Below are 19169 nucleotides of genomic sequence, written 5' to 3'. Positions count from 1 at the left end.
GTTCATAAGTGTCAAAGGGTTAAGTTGATTGGCTCTCAAAGTTGTCCGTCAAACCCAGTATTATCTCCACCACGGCACTTGCAGTGAAGCGCACTTCTTATTTTTGTTCTTGGGTTCTTAGCCAGATGCGGTAAGAGGTAAGTTGCACTTTAATTACCTTCTGCCTTTGGAATATGATATATTTCTGGAGTAAGATAAGTATTTCTAAGATATACAGTACCAGTCAAACGTTTGGACCCTACTCATTCCAGGGTTTTTCTTTATTTTTGTACTATTTTCTACATTGTAGAATAATAACAAAGACATCAAAACTATGAAATAACCCATATGGGATCATTTAGTAACCCAAAAAGTGTTAAACACATCAAAATATATTTTATTTTATTTTTTAGATTATTTTTGAGATTCATAGTAGCCACCCTATGCCTTGATGAGAGCTTTGCACACTCTTGGCATTCTCTCAACCAGATTCATGAGGTAGTCACCTGGAATGCATTTCAATTAACAGGTGTGCCTTGTTAAAAGTGAATTTGTGGAATTTCTTTAATTCTTAATTTTTGAGCCAATCAGTTCTCGACAAAGCATTTCTGTATGGACCTCGCTTTGTACATGGGGGCATTGTCATGCTGAAACAGGAAAGGGCCTTCTCCTTCACTGGAACTATGGGAAATCTAGCACGACCCACGACAAGCACGACCCATGAAAAACAGACCCAGACCATTATTCCTCCTCCACCAAACTTTACAGTGTTCCCTATGCATTCGGGCAGGTACCGTTCTCCTGGCATCCTCCAAACCCAGATTTGTTCGTTAGACTACCAGATGGTGATGTGTGAATCATTACTCCAGAGAACATGTTTCCGCTGCTCCAGATTCCAATGGGGGCTTTACACCACTTCAGCCAACGATTGGCATTGCACATGGTGATCTTAGGCTTGTTGTGTAGCTGCTCGGTCATGGAAACCCATTTCATGAAGCTCCTGATGAACAGTTCTCGTGCTGATATTGCTTCCAGAGGCAGTTTGGCACTCGGTAGTGAGTGTTGCAACCAAGGACAGACCATTTTTACACGCTATATGCTTCAGCACTCTGTGGTCCCGTTCTGTGAGCTTGTGTGGCCTACAGCTACGGGACTGAGCCATTGTTGCTCCTAGACGTTTCCACTTAACAATAACACCACTTAGAGTTGACCGGGGCAGCTCTAGCGGGGCAGAAAACTGACTTGTTGGAAAGATGGCATCCTATGACGGTGCCATGTTAAAAGTCAATGAGCTCTTCAGTAATGCCATTCTACTGCCACTGTTTGTCTATGGAGATTACATGGCTGTGTGCTCGATTTTATACACCTGTCAGCAACGAGTGTGGCTGAAATAGCCAAATCCACTAATTTGAAGGGATGTCGACATACTTTTGTATATGTGGTGTAGCTAGCTAACTAGCTATCTAGTTAGCTAGCTTTGGCTATCCCAGAATCTGACAGAAAAAGTTTAATCTCCTGTTTTTAGCTCCCCATATGATCTCTTTTTGGTTGCCTAACTAGTCTACTTGTCATTGGTATAAAGAGTGACTAGATGAATCAGATGTGTGTGGCAATAGCTAACTAGCTATCACATTAGGTTACAACTAGATAAACTGTCTAAGCTAGCTAGCTAGCTGCAGTGTCAACCATGTAGCTCACTAACATTAGCTAGATCTACAGGTCAGTTCCCCACAGCATCCTCCCACACATTGCTCTCTCTGTGTGTATGTCTAAATGTCATTCTGTTTTTACGACAAGGCCTATAAGCACCTCTGTAATACAGTCAGTGTATCATCCCAGTAAGATTTTTGTGCCATATATAAATCAAGATTGTTGTGTGTGTCATTTTATTTACCGCTTGTAGCAGCACAACTGGGGGGGGGGGTGGACCAGCCAAAAAAGAAAATACCCTCTAATGTGGAAAGGAGAGGTTCGGAAGAGGATGTAGTGTAAATCCGATTTTGTCTAGAAGGGTTACAGCGTTTGTCAAAAATGTACTTTTCATAGCAGGCTAGGAGTAGGTTAAGGTTAGGAAAAGGGATAGGGTTAGCTAAAATGCAACAACAAAAATCTTTTTACGTCAATTTAATTCCATGTTGAAATGTATCTGATTTGCATACTAGTAACATGATTCATATTGACATTTCGGTATTGATTGTTTAACCATTGTAACACTTACCTGCTCATTCTGAGTGAAAAATTAAACATCACACTTGGTGTAAATAGTTTTTGTAATTTTTTTAGTTTCTTCTTTGAAGAATACCTGTGCTGGTGGACATTTGCAAGATGGTGCTGACAGGCTTTAACAATAAATTAATGTCAAATCAATTGTTGTCTTTTTGGTTTGTTGTCACAGTTTACCATAAGGTGCAAAAATTACCAAAGATATGTTTGCCCTCTGGTTGGTATTGTCATCGGAACAATCTAGTCCTTTTTGAGCAGAATAAGGTCGATTTATCTGTTTGACAAGCATTCTGTACATTAGAAATAAAGTATTTCCTAATTTTCCATGGCAATCGACTGTGGCAATTTACCCAACACTTTTTATGAATGGAAATTAATGTTGGTGTACTGTTATTTTATTTGCTTACCATTTATGTTATCCAAATGTGTCTGGTATGGTCATTTCTTACCAGGAAAAAGAAGGTATGCCCCTGGACTGTTCATATTTGAAATGTCTAACTACATCAAGTCAATCAGTAGATTGCATTATTTGTATCAGAAGAGCTTGGGGCAGAATCAAACCCACACCAACACGGTAGGCCTATACATATGCTGAAGGCAGTGGCTCTAACTGCTACCCCACCCCAGGCCACGATTTAACTCAATTTTGACAGCTCATTCGTAACCTTCAGATAAACTAGATTCTTCTTATTATAAAAAATATATATATTGTTTCATCTTCACCCCTTTTTTTCCCCAATTGGTAGTTACAGTCTTGTCCCATCACTGAAACTCCCGTCCAGACTCTGTCGAGAGCCATGTGTCCTCTGAACCACAACCCTACCAAGCCGCACTGCTTCTTGACACACTGCTCATTTAACCCAGAAGCCAGCCACGCTAATGTGTTGGAGGGAACACCATTCAGCTGGCAACTGAAGACAGTATGAGTGTGATGGGACAAGGACATCCCAGCCGGCCAAATCTTCCCCTAACCCGGACGACACTGGGTCAAGTGTGCGCCGTCTCATGGGTCTCCCGGTCAAGGCTGGCTGTGGCACAGTCTGGGATGGAACCCGGGCCTGTAGTGACACCTCAAGCCTTAGACCGCTGCACACTCGGGAGGCCCCACACTAGACACTTGTATGTCATAGCCTAGTGGAGACCAATAACTATCTTGTGTTATTAAGCTATATAAACAACGATTATTGATGTGTATGTGTAAATTTCAATGTTGCAGTAATAGGACCTAAGCCTATAGAGAGAACATTATTTTAAGATACTGAGTCCTGATCCCAATGACTCAACTGCCCCCGAGTGGAAAGAAAGAGAACGGCTCATTTTTAGCCAATCACAAGGTTCATTTTCCTGATGCATCAGGAAAATTCTCTGCAAGTTAAGATCTGACATCTGTAGATCTGATCCATGATATTGCCTTGATATTTAGCACAGCCAGGTTAGAAGGTCAATGTGTTGACTTGCACACCTCTGATAGGCTACCTTCAAAATAACTTCCCAGAATCACTAATTCCTTATCCTATCACCCAGCACCATCTATTGCCTTTAATCACCTATTTTCTATTTTCTCTTCCTTCCTATTTTATCCTTCCTTTTTCAAATGAAAAACCGGCTGATACAGAGTTAAAGAGCTATATAGTAGCACACACCACTGCAGGCTACTCTGATAGATGGAGAGGAGAGTTGACTAGATAGTACAACGCTTTGGCTCGCCAAGCTCCAGAACTTTTCACGAGCTTTGCAGGAGCGTTGTGGCTTAGCCACGCATCATTGGAATGCATTGCAGCCAGGACTACTCCACTCCTGATTGTGGAGGGCTGTCTGATGCCAGGCCCCGTATATCGAGAACCGAGTGTCCCCAAGAAGGAGATTTTTGCATGCTCCCAGACGGCAAACAAGTGTTTACATTCTTGCCACCCATGGGCGGCATGACACGGCGGCTATTATAGTCTTCTCAGACGCAGACACTCGGATCAAGGTAAACAAAATGGCAGCACGAGAGAGAGTGACTTAGGATCGAGTCAAAGCAAACAACATCTTTGAAGCTTATTCCATAGATCTCCTTTTTCAAGTCCAGTGCTGAATCCTCATCTATAAGCGATGAGAAAGGACTGGAGTGGAGATTTGTTGTATTTTTTTTTACATACCCGGCTGTACCTATTGAGATAAAGTGAGACAAAGCTATGACCCTACAGGTTAAGAGCCGATAGGCATCCTAAGGTTGTTACGAGTCACTGTAGACTCAAACACACCACCTTTGGCAGCCTCCTGGGGAGGGTTCAGAGTTACAACGTTCGAAAAAAAAACAACTCCGACATTCCATCATTCCACAGTACATAGAGGAGGCCTATGGAATGGCAGAAGATCATTTTGTACACACATTCCAGCCCTGAGCTAACCCATAGAAAAACCCTGTGTCTGTCAGCTACTCAGCTCTTCATCAAATCCCACAAATGAAGGGGAGGGAAGGGCTCAAGAGAACATATGGAGGTTAGAGGAAGAGAGGAAAGGAATGAACCTATGACGTCAGAGGAGGTAGAGAAAGAAGGGATGAGTTTTGTGCCTCCTTTACTACAGCAAAACAGAGCAGTTACAGAAGCTGCAGGACTGGAGAATGAGATGGGATGCATCCAAAATGGCATCCTATTCCCTATTTAGTGCACTACCTTTGACTATATAGTGCACTACTTTAGACTACATAGTGCACTACTTTTGACTAGAGCTTGCATAGAGCCCGCCAAGGACTTTTCTCTCTCTCTCTCCTCAATTTTGAGAACAGAAACCATTTCAAGATCGCACTCCTCTCCTCCCTGAGATAGAACATTATTTGTCAGCCAGCAGTCAGCCAAGAGATTAAATTACCACTATTTTCACTGTGAGCCTGCATGCCTCACTGGGTGTGTGTGTGTGTGTGTGTGTGTGTGTGTGTGTGTGTGTGTGTGTGTGTGTGTGTGTGTGTGTGTGTGTGTGTGTGTGTGTGTGTGTGTGTGTGTGTGTGTGTGTGTGTGTGTGTGTGTGTGTGTGTGTGTGTGTGTGTGTGTGTGTGTCAGGGTTTTTGTTAGGTAATAGCCGGCTTTTGGATGCATTTCATTTTTAAGTCGGTAAATACAATTTTCACCGGCCAATTGTCCAGGAGAAGAAAAAAATCCCATTGCAAAATAATGCTTTTTTGCCTATTCATTGATGGAAATATCAGCAAATGCAAATACATTTCACAGGTCATGCTTATTGGTCTATAGGTTAATTTGCATAATTATTCTTACAGATACAGAGCCTAATTTGAGTGGAGTCAAACATGCGCTTTTCAAAGCTCAATCATTGTACAACAATTCTAAATGCAATCGTGTGTTAAAAACCGTTTTGATGGTCATGATTAAAGAGCTACTATTTGTATTTTTCAACTGGTAATTGAAGCGTGCTTCCCATTCGCCATTCAAGTGCTTAAGCAATGGTAGGCAGGCTTCAGAGTGACAAACCACTTTGCAATGTGAATTGGAGTTAGTATGCATTTTGAAAACATAAACTTAATTGTGTGAAACCTGAACATTTTACCTTGCTTCAAAGTAGCCGAGCCAAAATCAGTTTCTATAAACATGGAGGCAAATATTTTATAAAGACTTCTATATGCCATTGAAACAAGTAGCCCATTTCTCTCATGTTCTATTGGTTTTCAAATTAACTTTCTTTCATTGTCCAGTAGCCAAAGGCACAATCCTAGTCATATTAGCAACCCATGCTAGTTGTTAAACATTTCTAACTGATATTTTCATCCGAATGTACAGTGCACATTTGACAAAGGTATTTTCCCACAAACATTCGCGCGTAGCCTACTATCGTGTGTGCATTGCTGCCCTTATAATGTGAAGAAACAATAGTTTATCAATATTTTAAGATAAAAAATTTGATCTGTTGCATCAACCTCAATGTCTTTTAAAGTTATTTTAATGTACTGGTTGTATGAATTTGGGATCTATCATCCCACAACTCTCCAAAAGTTAGTTTGGAATAGGCTATTTATTTTTTTGCACAGAATGACACGCTGACCAATAGTATAGGTCAACTTGACTATTATGGGGTCAAATAGATTGACATAGACTAGTGATTTTTCTGTCCGTTACTCGCTTTGTTGGCTGAGGAAAAGCAAATGTGGACAGTTATTCTAACATCTTCAAAGTGTGCATCGGAATTCGGAAAGGACGCACCCCGTTGCATGTTCTGTTAAAATGAATGACCATAATCTAAATGTAATGTCTGTCATTCTGAGCACTGTGAGTGGACACACTTACACAACCAATGCGTCCGGTAAATTTCTCAAATGTCAGGTCAATTTAAAATGCTACCGGTCAAATGTCCGACGCCACAGTTTTGTAACAGAAACCCTGTTATGTGTGTGTGTAAGAGAGAAAGTGTGTCAGAGGGAATGAGTTGTTACTGCAAGTGTGTTTGGGATGTGCGTGTTCACCAGTATGTGTGTAGAGATTTGTTTTAGAGTCGCCTGCCTCTGACAGAGAGAATGAGGGCGGTCCAGGGCCAGTTCAGATTCCATCAGACATGACTGCCCCTAAGGACAGAGCAACGCGCCAATCAGCTTCCTACTTCTTGGTCCGATCCTCCCACTGACCTGACCCCTCCCCCTCACACAAGTTTCCCCTAGTTACAGATCTAGGATCAGCTTCTCCTCTCCCAATACTGACCTTAATCATTAGTGGATACAACTTCACAGCACTGCGGCTTTCACTACAAACTATAGGCGAGGAACGTTTAAACGAAATTGGGATCCTTAACGTTAAGAAAAATCCCTAACGGAAAAAGCGTTTGTTTGTTTTTCCCACAAAACTAAAATCACAGTGCAGCTGTCTCAGCTGCTTTTTCTCTTCGCTAATGATGCGAGTGTGTGTTCAGTCTTCAGTATGTGAAATACAGCATTTACATTCAGCTTTTGATTGCCGATAGATGGCCTCGTGCACGGTTCTGACTCCGTCTACCAGGTTGTTGACCTGCCTATACTGTTCTCCTCTTCGTCCCTCGTTCGCTATGACATATGCAAGTGGTTGTGTTTACGGAAGTATGGACACATCAGTTTCATCTGTTAAAAAATGGTGAATCGTAGAAGTCGATTCGTAGTGGAAGATGTATTTTCCTTCTACTAAATGTCCTGGTAAGTCACAGTATTTAACTTTAGTGTACTTTTTTGCAGAGTGGTCTGCGAACAGGGAGGCTGCGCACAGCAGCTCGGTATTATTTGATTGACAGTTCTGGTCACCTAGTGATGGACGTTAGTCCAGCTTCAGAAGCAGCATTCCTTTACAGACAAGTCAAATATCCATTTGTTGCGCTTCGAAACTATCTCCAGACAAGGCTTTGTGTCAGCAACAAACATGCCATAGCTGAGGCGCTTTCAAGGGTATATGACTGCGGTAGATATAGAGTGCCTTGTATTCACCCCCCTTGGCGGTTTTCCTATTTTAATGCATTTCAACCTGTCATTTAAATTGATTTTTATTTGGATTTCTTGTAATGGACATACACAAAATAGTCCAAATTGGTTAAGTGAAATTTTAAAAAATAACTTGTTTCAAAAATGTCAACAACAATAAAAAAGGAAAAGTGGTACGTGCATGTATTCACCCCCTTTGCTATGAATTCCCTCAATAAGATCTGGTGCAACCAACTACCTTCATAAGTCACATAATTAGTTAAATAAAGTCCACCTGTGTGCAATCTAAGTGTCGCATGATCAGTCAAGTGATCTCAGTATATATACACCTGTTCTGAAAGACCCCAGAGTCTGCAACACCACTAATCAAGGGGCACCATGAAGACCAAGGAGCTCTCCAAACAGGTCAACGACAAAATTGTGGAGAAGTACACAGAGTTGGGTTATAAAAAAATATCTGAAACTTGAACATCCCACAGAGCACCATTTAAATCCATTATTAGAAAATGGAAAGAATATGGCACCACAACAAACCTGACAAGAGAGGGCCACACACCAAAACTCACAGGCCAGGCAAAGAGGGCATTAATCAGAGGCAACAGAGACCAAAGATAACCCTGAATGAGCTTTACACATACTGCTAAAGCAACTTGAGCGGTTTAAGGGGAAACATTTACATGTCTTGGAATGGCCTAGTCAAAGCCCAGACCTCAATCCAATTGAGAATCTGCGGTATAACTTAAATATTGCTGTACACCAGCAGGAACCCATCCAACTTGAAGGAGCTGGAATAGTTTTGCCTTGAAGAATGGGCAAAATTCCCAGTGGCTAGATGTGCCAATGTAACGGATGTGAAACGGCTAGCTTAGTTAGCGGTGTGTGCTAAATAGCGTTTCAATCGGTTACGTCACTTGCTCTGAGACCTTGAAGTAGTAGTTCCCCTTGCTCTGCAAGGGCCGCGGCTTTTGTGGAGCGATGGGTAACGATGCTTCGTGGGTGACTGTTGTTGATGTGTGCAGAAGGTCCCTGGTTCGCGCCCGGGTATGGGCGAGGGGACGGTTTAAAATTATACTGTTACACCAAGCTTATAGAGACGTACCCCGAGAGACTTGCAGCTGTAATTGCTGCAAAAAGGTGGCTCTACAAAGTATTGACTTTGGGGGGTGAATAGTTATGCATGCTCAAGTTCTGTTTTTTTGGGCTTATTTCTTGTTTGTTTCACAAACAATATTTTGCATCTTCAAAGCAGTAGGCATATTGTGTAAATGAAATGATACAACCCCCCAAAAAAATCTATTTTAATTCCAGGTTGTAAGGAAACAAAATAGGAAAAATGCCAAGGGGGTGAATACTTTCGCAAGCCACTAATTTCATTGCCAGGCCCTAGCAGTCATACATACATAACAGGACCATTATTCTGCATTGTGAATCGTTTTAACAGAAAAACAACAACTGTCAGTTTAAAAAGATTGCAAAATTGTCCATCCCTACTACAAACAGCCTGGCAACTGGCAAAAAACACATTGATTACACTATACTTTGTACGTATCAGTGGAGGCACCTCAGAGAAGGAAGGGGAGGACCATCCTCCTCAGTGAATTTCATAAAAATAAAAATAGTAAAACATGTAAAAAAGTTCTACTTTTTAGATAAAATTATACAGAATATATTCACCTCAAACAATTGATTAAAAATCACTTTTTTTGCAATCAAGGTCTACAGTAGCCTCGACAGCAATCTGTAGGGTAGCACCATTGTGTCGCCGGAGGACAGCTAACTTCTTTCTTCCTCTAGGTACATTGACTTCAATACAAGATCTAGGAAACTCATGGTTCTCACCCCTTCCATAGACTTACACAGCAATCATGACAACTTCCGGAGGACATCCTCCAACATATCAGAGCTCTTGCAGCATGAACTGACATGTATCAAAGGATCAGATTGAATCTATTACTGAAAGCATAAGCTACAACTAGCAAACACTGCAGTGCATAAAATGTGGTGAGTAGTTGACTCAGAGAGAAACAATAGTTGAACAGTTTAACAAATTAACAAATGAACAAATTAATTTCTTAAATAGAGTACTAAAACAGAGAGAGCGAGAGAGATTTTGTAAACATTTTTCACTTTCACTTACTTAGCTAGCAAATGCAGCTAGCTAGTTTAGCCTGCTCAAACAGCCAGCTAGCCCCCGAATAGCAGCACTGCAGAAACTATTACACTCAACGGAACGACTTGATTAGTGTAGTGTCAACAACGCACCCACTGCCAGCTAGCCTACTTCAGCAGTACTGTATCATTTTAATAATTTTAGTCAATAAGATTCTTGCTACGTAGCTTAACTTTCTGAACATTCGAGACGTGTAGTCCACTTGTCATTCCAATCTCCTTTGCATTAGCGTAGCCTCTTCTGTAGCCTGTCAACTATGTGTCTGTTTATCCCTGTTCTCTCCTCTCTGCACAGACCATACAAACGCTCCACACCGCGTGGCCGCGGCCACCCTAATCTGGTGGTCCCAGCGCGCACGACCCACGTGGAGTTCCAGGTCTCCGATAGCCTCTGGAACTGCCAATCTGCGGTCAACAAGGCAGAGTTCATCTCAGCCTATGCCTCCCTCCAGTCCCTTGACTTCTTGGCACTGACGGAAACATGGATCACCACAGACAACACTGCTACTCCTACTGCTCTCTCTTCGTCCGCCCACGTGTTCTCGCACACCCCGAGAGCTTCTGGTCAGCGGGGTGGTGGCACCGGGATCCTCATCTCTCCCAAGTGGTCATTCTCTCTTTCTCCCCTTACCCATCTGTCTATCGCCTCCTTTGAATTCCATGCTGTCACAGTTACCAGCCCTTTCAAGCTTAACATCCTTATCATTTATCGCCCTCCAGGTTCCCTCGGAGAGTTCATCAATGAGCTTGATGCCTTGATAAGCTCCTTTCCTGAGGACGGCTCACCTCTCTTAGTTCTGGGCGACTTTAACCTCCCCACGTCTACCTTTGACTCATTCCTCTCTGCCTCCTTCTTTCCACTCCTCTCCTCTTTTGACCTCACCCTCTCACCTTCCCCCCCCCTACTCACAAGGCAGGCAATACGCTCGACCTCATCTTTACTAGATGCTGTTCTTCCACTAACCTCATTGCACTACCTTGTATCCTTTTCCCTCTCGCTCTCATCCAACACCTCCCACACTGCCCCTACTCGGATGGTATCGCGCCGTCCCAACCTTCGCTCTCTCTCCCCCGCTACTCTCTCCTCTTCCATCCTATCATCTCTTCCCTCCGCTCAAACCTTCTCCAACCTATCTCCTGATTCTGCCTCCTCAACCCTCCTCTCCTCCCTCTATGCATCCTTTGACTCTCTATGTCCCCTATCCTCCAGGCCGGCTCGGTCCTCCCCTCCCGATGACTCATTGCGAGCTCACAGAACAGGGCTCCGGGCAGCCGAGCGGAAATGGAGGAAAACTCGCCTCCCTGCGGACCTGGCATCCTTTCACTCCCTCCTCTCTACATTTTCCTCCTCTGTCTCTGCTGCTAAAGCCACTTTCTACCACGCTAAATTCCAAGCATCTGCCTCTAACCCTAGGAAGCTCTTTGCCACCTTCTCCTCCCTCCTGAATCCTCCTCCCCCCTTCCTCCCTCTCAGCAGATGACTTCGTCAACCATTTTGAAAAGAAGGTTGACGACATCCGATCCTCGTTTGCTAAGTCAAACGACACCGCTGGTTCTGCTCACACTGCCCTACCCTGTGCTCTGACCTCTTTCTCCCCTCTCTCTCCAGATGAAATCTCGCGTCTTGTGACGGCCGGCCGCCCAACAACCTGCCCGCTTGACCCTATCCCCTCCTCTCTTCTCCAGACCATTTCCGGAGACCTTCTCCCTTACCTCACCTCGCTCATCAACTCATCCCTGACCGCTGGCTACGTCCCTTCCGTCTTCAAGAGAGCGAGAGTTGCACCCCTTCTGAAAAAACCTACACTCGATCCCTCCGATGTCAACAATTACAGACCAGTATCCCTTCTTTCTTTTCTCTCCAAAACTCTTGAACGTGCCGTCCTTGGCCAGCTCTCCCGCTATCTCTCTCTGAATGACCTTCTTGATCCAAATCAGTCAGGTTTCAAGACTAGTCATTCAACTGAGACTGCTCTCCTCTGTATCACGGAGGCGCTCCGCACTGCTAAAGCTAACTCTCTCTCCTCTGCTCTCATCCTTCTAGATCTATCGGCTGCCTTCGATACTGTGAACCATCAGATCCTCCTCTCCACCCTCTCCGAGTTGGGCATCTCCGGCGCGGCCCACGCTTGGATAGCGTCCTACCTGACAGGTCGCTCCTACCAGGTGGCGTGGCGAGAATCTGTCTCCTCACCACGCGCTCTCACCACTGGTGTCCCCCAGGGCTCTGTTCTAGGCCCTCTCCTATTCTCGCTATACACCAAGTCACTTGGCTCTGTCATAACCTCACATGGTCTCTCCTATCATTGCTATGCAGACGACACACAACTAATCTTCTCCTTTCCCCCTTCTGATGACCAGGTGGCGAATCGCATCTCTGCATGTCTGGCAGACATATCAGTGTGGATGACGGATCACCACCTCAAGCTGAACCTCGGCAAGACGGAGCTGCTCTTCCTCCCGGGGAAGGACTGCCCGTTCCATGATCTCGCCATCACGGTTGACAACTCCATTGTGTCCTCCTCCCAGAGTGCTAAGAACCTTGGCGTGATCCTGGACATCACCCTGTCGTTCTCAACCAACATCAAGGCGGTGGCCCGTTCCTGTAGGTTCATGCTCTACAACATCCGCAGAGTACGACCCTGCCTCACACAGGAAGCGGCGCAGGTCCTAATCCAGGCACTTGTCATCTCCCGTCTGGATTACTGCAACTCGCTGTTGGCTGGGCTCCCTGCCTGTGCCATTAAACCCCTTCAACTCATCCAGAACGCCGCAGCCCGTCTGGTGTTCAACCTTCCCAAGTTCTCTCACGTCACCCCGCTCCTCCGTTCTCTCCACTGGATTCCAGTTGAAGCTCGCATCCGCTACAAGACCATGGTGCTTGCCTACGGAGCTGTGAGGGGAATGGCACCTCAGTACCTCCAGGCTCTGATCAGGCCCTACACCCAAACAAGGGCACTGCGTTCATCCACCTCTGGCCTGCTCGCCTCCCTACCACTGAGGAAGTACAGCTCCCGCTCAGCCCAGTCAAAACTGTTCGCTGCTCTGGCCCCCCCAATGGTGGAACAAACTCCCTCACGACGCCAGGACATCGGAGTCAATCACCACCTTCCGGAGACAGCTGAAACCCCACCTCTTTAAGGAATACCTAGGATAGGATAAGTAATCCCTCTCACCCCCCCCCCCCTTTAAGATTTAGATGCACTATTGTAAAGTGACTGGTCCACTGGATGTCATAAGGTGAATGCACCAATTTGTAAGTCGCTCTGGATAAGAGCGTCTGCTAAATGACTTAAATGTAAATGTTAAATGTAAACAGAAGGATGCTATATTAGCTAGCTGGCTATGACTATCCAACACTGGAACTCTTCCGAGTCAAGGTAAGCTTTTGGTTTTACTAATTTATTGCCACTGGGAACTGTCGGTGTAACTGCTAAACTGCTTACTACACTGTACTGCATGATTGTAGCAGGTGACGTTGACTTTACTTTCGCTGATATGGTGAGCTAGCTGTGGGGATGATATGAAGGTTTGGCTTGGAAAGGTTTTTCTGCCTGGTCACAGACAGCTGGTGTTGTACATTGATGTCCACAAACAAAGGGAAAGGTGAGAAGAGGGTGCGTAGATGCGAGAAGGAATACAACAAGCTGTTTGTATGTGGCTATGAAATTTAACTGTTTGCGTGTCATCAGAGGTGCATTCATTCTGCCGATTCTGTTGAAAAACGTTTCTTAAACGGAAGCAAGCTGAACGAAACGGGGATAAACATATCTGAATTTGTCGAAAAGAAACAGTTGTTTGCAACTGTTGGACTAATGATTACACCCTAGGTCAGCTAGATGCAGGCAGGAGTGTGCAAGGCGATATTGAATGTGTCACTGTCTGTCGAAATGTCACTGTCTGTGACCTAAAATTATTCTCGACCTGTGTGCACTTACGTTGAATTCATAGGCTAGGTTGTAGCAACCTCATGATGGGTATAGGGAACATTTTTGTATCATGTAGTAGCCTAAACCTATTGATGTTAAACTGCACTGACCACCACTGGTGATAAAGAATAAAGAAACAACATCCGATAAAGAAACCACATTCTGAGTTTAAACACGGCCTAGCTAATCATTAAATCATTTAACTAAGCAAGTCAGTTAAGAACAAATTATTATTTACAATGACGACCTAGGAACAGTGGGGGCAAGAAGACATTTTTTTACCTTGTCAGCTTGGGGATTCGATCTAGTAACATTTCTGTTACTGGCCCAACGCTCTAACCACTAGGCTACCTGCCGCCCCATGAGAAACAATGTATCAATAACAAAGAAATTAGCCATTTAGACACATTAAAACATTAACACTGGAACAAGTGCATCTCCACAGATAATGGAGCGCCTCCACATCTTCTGGGCTGTGTTTTGTCTCACTGCCCCCTGGAGCCCAGCAGAGCACATAGCGGCACTCACACTCACACAGATGGTGAGCAGCAGATTCGGCGCCCCGACATCACAGTCCAGTGTTTACCTGGAATCATGTCAGCTTTATATATTCATGACATTTCTATCTGCAAGGTTCCACAACGTTTTGCCTATTGAACGTCCATACTTTCTAAAGCAGCAGCAATTGTCAACTACATTTTCCAAGATGTAAAATGTTTGGACATGCAATAGGCGATTGGCTAGTGATCGGTTCCTTCAAAATTAAATGAAAAACATGTACAATATTTTCATAATGAAGCATTCTTATTATTTGTTATATTGTAGTGTTTACAGTATAATTTGTATTGTGCATGCTTATATTATTAAACAGCTTAGATGTGACCATATTTGTTACCTTGCGCAATTAGTCCACCTCCTATTGTAACTTCATAGCTTCTGGCTATTTTGCCATCGTATCAGCCTACTTCCCAAACGCATCATAACCACCGCCAATTGTGAGTCATAACAAAAACATTTCCCAGCAGCTATTGTACGCATGCAATACTGTCAGGTCTTGTTCTATATCACACTGAAAAAATACTTGCGTCCAGCTGATATGAAAAAGTAAAAATGTATAGTTTTCCCTATGTGCCCTCTCTATCGTGTGGACTCCTGAAATAATTGCTGCGCTCAGAAATTCACTTGGCCTTTTAAAATGGTCACACAGTCAAACTCCCGACACCATTTTGAGCCGCACATATCTTTACCAAAATCTGATCTGCTGCTACATGAGTAGAAAAAAATGTATAGCCAGGACAAGGGGTCGGCTGCGTTTCCTGTACACTCGCTCTCAGCCCATGTCACATTTTATAATGCATCCTTGAGATCCAAGGCCGTTGCTCCAGCGATTACATTGTTACACACTTATGTCTGGTTTTATTTGCCAATGGACCACAGCGACCTATGGCTTGGAACGTGTAGCCTAGTCTTACCCATTTGTAACATTTTACAACATTCATGTCCATTACATTTTTTTATGTATGCATAGCAAATATATATATATTTACATTATCAGGCAGGACACGTCTGTCTCCAAGACTATGAACACGTTATCAGACTCACCAAACGTCCAAGGGAATTTATTATCGTGGAGCACCTCGTCTTTAATTATATGCTGAGTCCGGAGTCACTGATTTCCCTTGTTCAATGCTGGCGGTTTTCTCCAAGGTTTGCTTCGGTGGTTTCTCATAAGCGGCGTTGGTAACATCGACATCCACACAAAGTGGGGGGATGGGAATATCGAGAGTGAACGAGGGGTAACGGAGGGGGGCAGTAAAACCTTGCAAACACAAGGGGAGGACCTTTTTCTCCTGCGTGACTGTCAAACAGGGACCAATTCAGAAGTCTCACGACCTCACACATCGATCCATCTATCATCAAGTGCACTGGAGTTGGAAATATAGGCTACATTTATTAAGAAAAATGATGACATGATCCTTGATTAAACTTTCTGATTTATGTGTTCTCACATCTCTGTATATTGGTCGTATTTAAATGTGTGTGCAGTAGTGGAAAATATACATTTTTACAGAGGACCTTGAATCCCTTATAGAATTATCATGACAGCAGGGAGGTTTTCATATAAGAAAAAATGAAAATCAAATGGGAGATTTATGGCAAATGACAGAATAGAATGGAATATTTTTGCTTTGTAAAACGTACTAGGCATCCTTGCCTTCTTATTTCTGTTGTGTTTTTGCTATTGCCATGTCAATCATGATGTATGTATATAATAGCAGCATTATCTGTCATTCAAGAAAGATGGGGCTTTTTTAGCAACAAAAAATATTGTTTTTTTTTGGGGGGGGGCATGCCTGTTTTGCATGTTATTTTGGCATTAATACATGTCACATCAGTTTGCAAACAATGTTAAAAAAGATATATACACTACCTTTCAAAAGTTCAGGGTCCTGTAGAAATGTCCATGTTTTTGAAAGAAAGCACAATTTTGGTCCATTAAAATGCTGATTTTTATGGAATATCTACAAAGGTGTACAGAGGCCCATTATCAGCAACCATTACTCCTGTGTTCCATTGGCACGTTGTTAGCTAATCCAAGTTTATTGTTTTAAAAAGGCTAATTGATCATTAGAAAACCCTTTTGTAATTATGTTAGCACAGCTGAAAACTGTTGTACTGATTGAAGAAGAAATAAAACTGTCCTTCTTTAAACTAGTTGAGTATCTGGAGCATCAGCATTTGTGGGTTTGATTACAGGCTCAAAATGGCCAGAAACAAATAACTTTCTTCTGAATCTCGTCAGTCTTTTCTTGTTCTGAGAAATGAAGGCTATTCAATCTGAGAAATTGCCAAAAAACTGAAGATCTCATACAACTCTTGTGTACTACTCAGCGAACAGAACAGCAAACTGTCTCTAACCAGAATAGAAAGAGGAGTAGGAGGCCCCGATACACAACTGAGCAAGAGGACAAGTACATTAGAGTGTCTAGTTTGAGAAACAGACGCCGCACAAGTCCTCAACTGGCAGCTTCATTAAATAGTACCCTCGAAAAAATAGCTTTTCTTTCAAAAACAAGGACAATTCTAAGGCACCCCAAACTTTTGAACGGTATAGTATATAATTGAGTTGATAAAGCCGCATACAAACAATCTCTTTTTTGTTTTCTTGGCAGCTCCAAAATGCAGGTGTTTCAGCCTAGCTCAGTGCTTTCTGTGGTGGTGAGGCAAGCCAGCGTGTTGCGCCGTGATTGGCTCAGTATTCTGTCACTCATGGGGACACTACGTCACCACCAAGTGTAAGGGTAGAGATAGAAAATTCTAGCCACTTGGTTGCTGCCATAGAGTTATATTAGAAGTTTGCATCCAAGAAGGCTCAAGGTCATTAGCCACAGATAAAATTATGTCAAATCACGTTATATGTACAGTAGCTTTGGTTGGACTGATCATGTCAACATCATACTTTCAAAATCTTCACTAGCAGTCATCAATATTCAAGTCGACAATCTACTGGCAAATCCTTTTTAATCCTTATCATATGAAGAGAAATAATGAAGATAAATTATAAAACATATCGGTGCTCATCGACCATTGGACATAAACATTACACAACAAGTTGGAAATCTCAAAATCAACAATGAGTGGTTTAGAAGGAATCAGTCACAGTGGCTAACGTTAACTGCATGCATTGCAAAGCAATAACTAGCCTGCTGTTCAGTGGAGCGGCTGTGTGGTCCCAAATCTGGGATTAAGGGGCTCTTTTCCAAGTTTAAAATTATAAACATTCAACATTGGCCATGCTGTCAATGAAGCATGCTTTGTGTCGCGCTCAAAACAACTGTTAACTCAGAACTGCGAAAACTTGACTTGGAGATATGTATACTGTAGCTAAGAAAGTAATATGTGTATGCTGTGTAGTAAGATGTTAGTAGCCCATGTGCCTCACCCTAATAATTTGGTCTATTTACCCCTCTTAATTTTGCCTACTGTTCAGACTTGGTCATGCACATGTAGCCTATAACCTGTTTTATAGGCCACAGGGACAAGTTCTGGCCTGGTTTAGATCTTATCTGTCGGAAAGATATCAGTTTGTCTCCGTGAATGGTTTGTCCTCTGACAAATCAACTGTAAATTTCGGTGTTCCTCAAGGTTCCGTTTTAGGACCACTATTGTTTTCACTATATATTTTACCTCTTGGGGATGTCATTCGATAACATAATGTTAACTTTCACTGCTATGCGGATGACACAGCTGTACATTTCAATGAAACATGTTGAAGCCCCAAAATTTCCCTTGCTAGAAGCCTGTGGTTCAGATATAAAGAAGTGGATGGCTGCAAACTTTCTACTTTTAAACTCGGACAAAACAGAGATGCTTGTTCTAGGTCCCAAGAAACAAAGAGATCTTCTGTTGAATCTGACAATTAATCTTAATGGTTGTACAGTCATCTCAAATAAAACTGTGAAGGACCTCGGCGTTACTCTGGACCCTGATCTCTCTTTTGACGAACATATCAAGACTGTTTCAAGGACAGCTTTTTTCCATCTACGTAACATTGCAAAAATCAGAAACTTTCTGTCCAAAAATGATGCAGAAAAATTAATCCATGCTTTTGTTACTTCTAGGTTAGACTACTGCAATGCTCTACTTTCCGGCTACCCGGATAAAGGACTAAATAAACTTCAAATAGTGCTAAATACGGCTGCTAGAATCCTGACAAGATCCAAAAGATTTGATCATATTACTCCAGTGCTAGCTTCCCTACACTGGCTTCCTGTCAAGGCAAGGGCTGATTTCAAGGTTTTACTGCTAACCTACAAGCATTACACGGGCTTGCTCCTACCTATCTCTCTGATTTGGTCCTGCCGTACATACCTACATGTACGCTATGGTCACAAGATGCAGGCCTCCTAATTGTCCCTAGAATTTCTAAGCAAACAGCTGGAGGCAGGGCTTTCTCCTATAGAGCTCCATTTTTATGGAATGGTCTGCCTACCCATGTGAGAGACGCAAACTCGGTCTCAACCTTTAACTCTTTACTGAAGACTCATCTCTTCAGTGGGTCATATGATTGAGTGTAGTCTGGCCCAGGAGTGTGAAGGTGAACGGAAAGGCTCTGGAGCAACGAACCGCCCTTGCTGTCTCTGCCTGGCCGGTTCCCCTCTTTCCACTGGGATTCTCTGCCTCTAACCGTATTACAGGGGCGGAGTCACTGGCTTACTGGTGCTATTTCATGCCGTCCCTAGGAGGGGTGCGTCACTTGAGTGGGTTGAGTCACTGATGTGATCTTCCTGTCTGGGTTGGCGCCCCCTCCCCCCCTTGGGCTGTGCCGTGGCGGAGATGTTTGTGGGCTATACTCAGTCTTGTCTCAGGATGGTAAGTTGGTGGTTGAAGATATCCCTTTAGTGGTGTGGGGGCTGTGCTTTGGCAAAGTGGGTGGG

The 19169-nt window shown here is 43.3% G+C and overlaps 1 protein-coding gene across 2 annotated transcripts in view; it reads right to left on the bottom strand.

Moving 5' to 3' along the window:
• Positions 1-15519, bottom strand: part of LOC124012570 (protein FAM168A-like) — a 56649-nt gene extending 41130 nt beyond the window's left edge. For both annotated transcript variants that reach the window (XM_046326346.1, XM_046326353.1), the window contains exon 1: positions 15334-15519. The gene's annotated coding sequence lies outside the window, so the exon portion shown is untranslated. The remainder of the gene's footprint in view (positions 1-15333) is intronic.
• Positions 15520-19169: the final 3650 nt, after the last annotated feature.

Source organism: Oncorhynchus gorbuscha, linkage group LG02, assembly GCF_021184085.1.
Source record: "Oncorhynchus gorbuscha isolate QuinsamMale2020 ecotype Even-year linkage group LG02, OgorEven_v1.0, whole genome shotgun sequence".
In the NCBI taxonomy this organism is placed as follows: domain Eukaryota; kingdom Metazoa; phylum Chordata; class Actinopteri; order Salmoniformes; family Salmonidae; genus Oncorhynchus; species Oncorhynchus gorbuscha.
The sequence above is the reverse complement of the archived record's forward strand: the minus strand, read 5'-3'. Positions and strand labels throughout refer to the sequence as shown.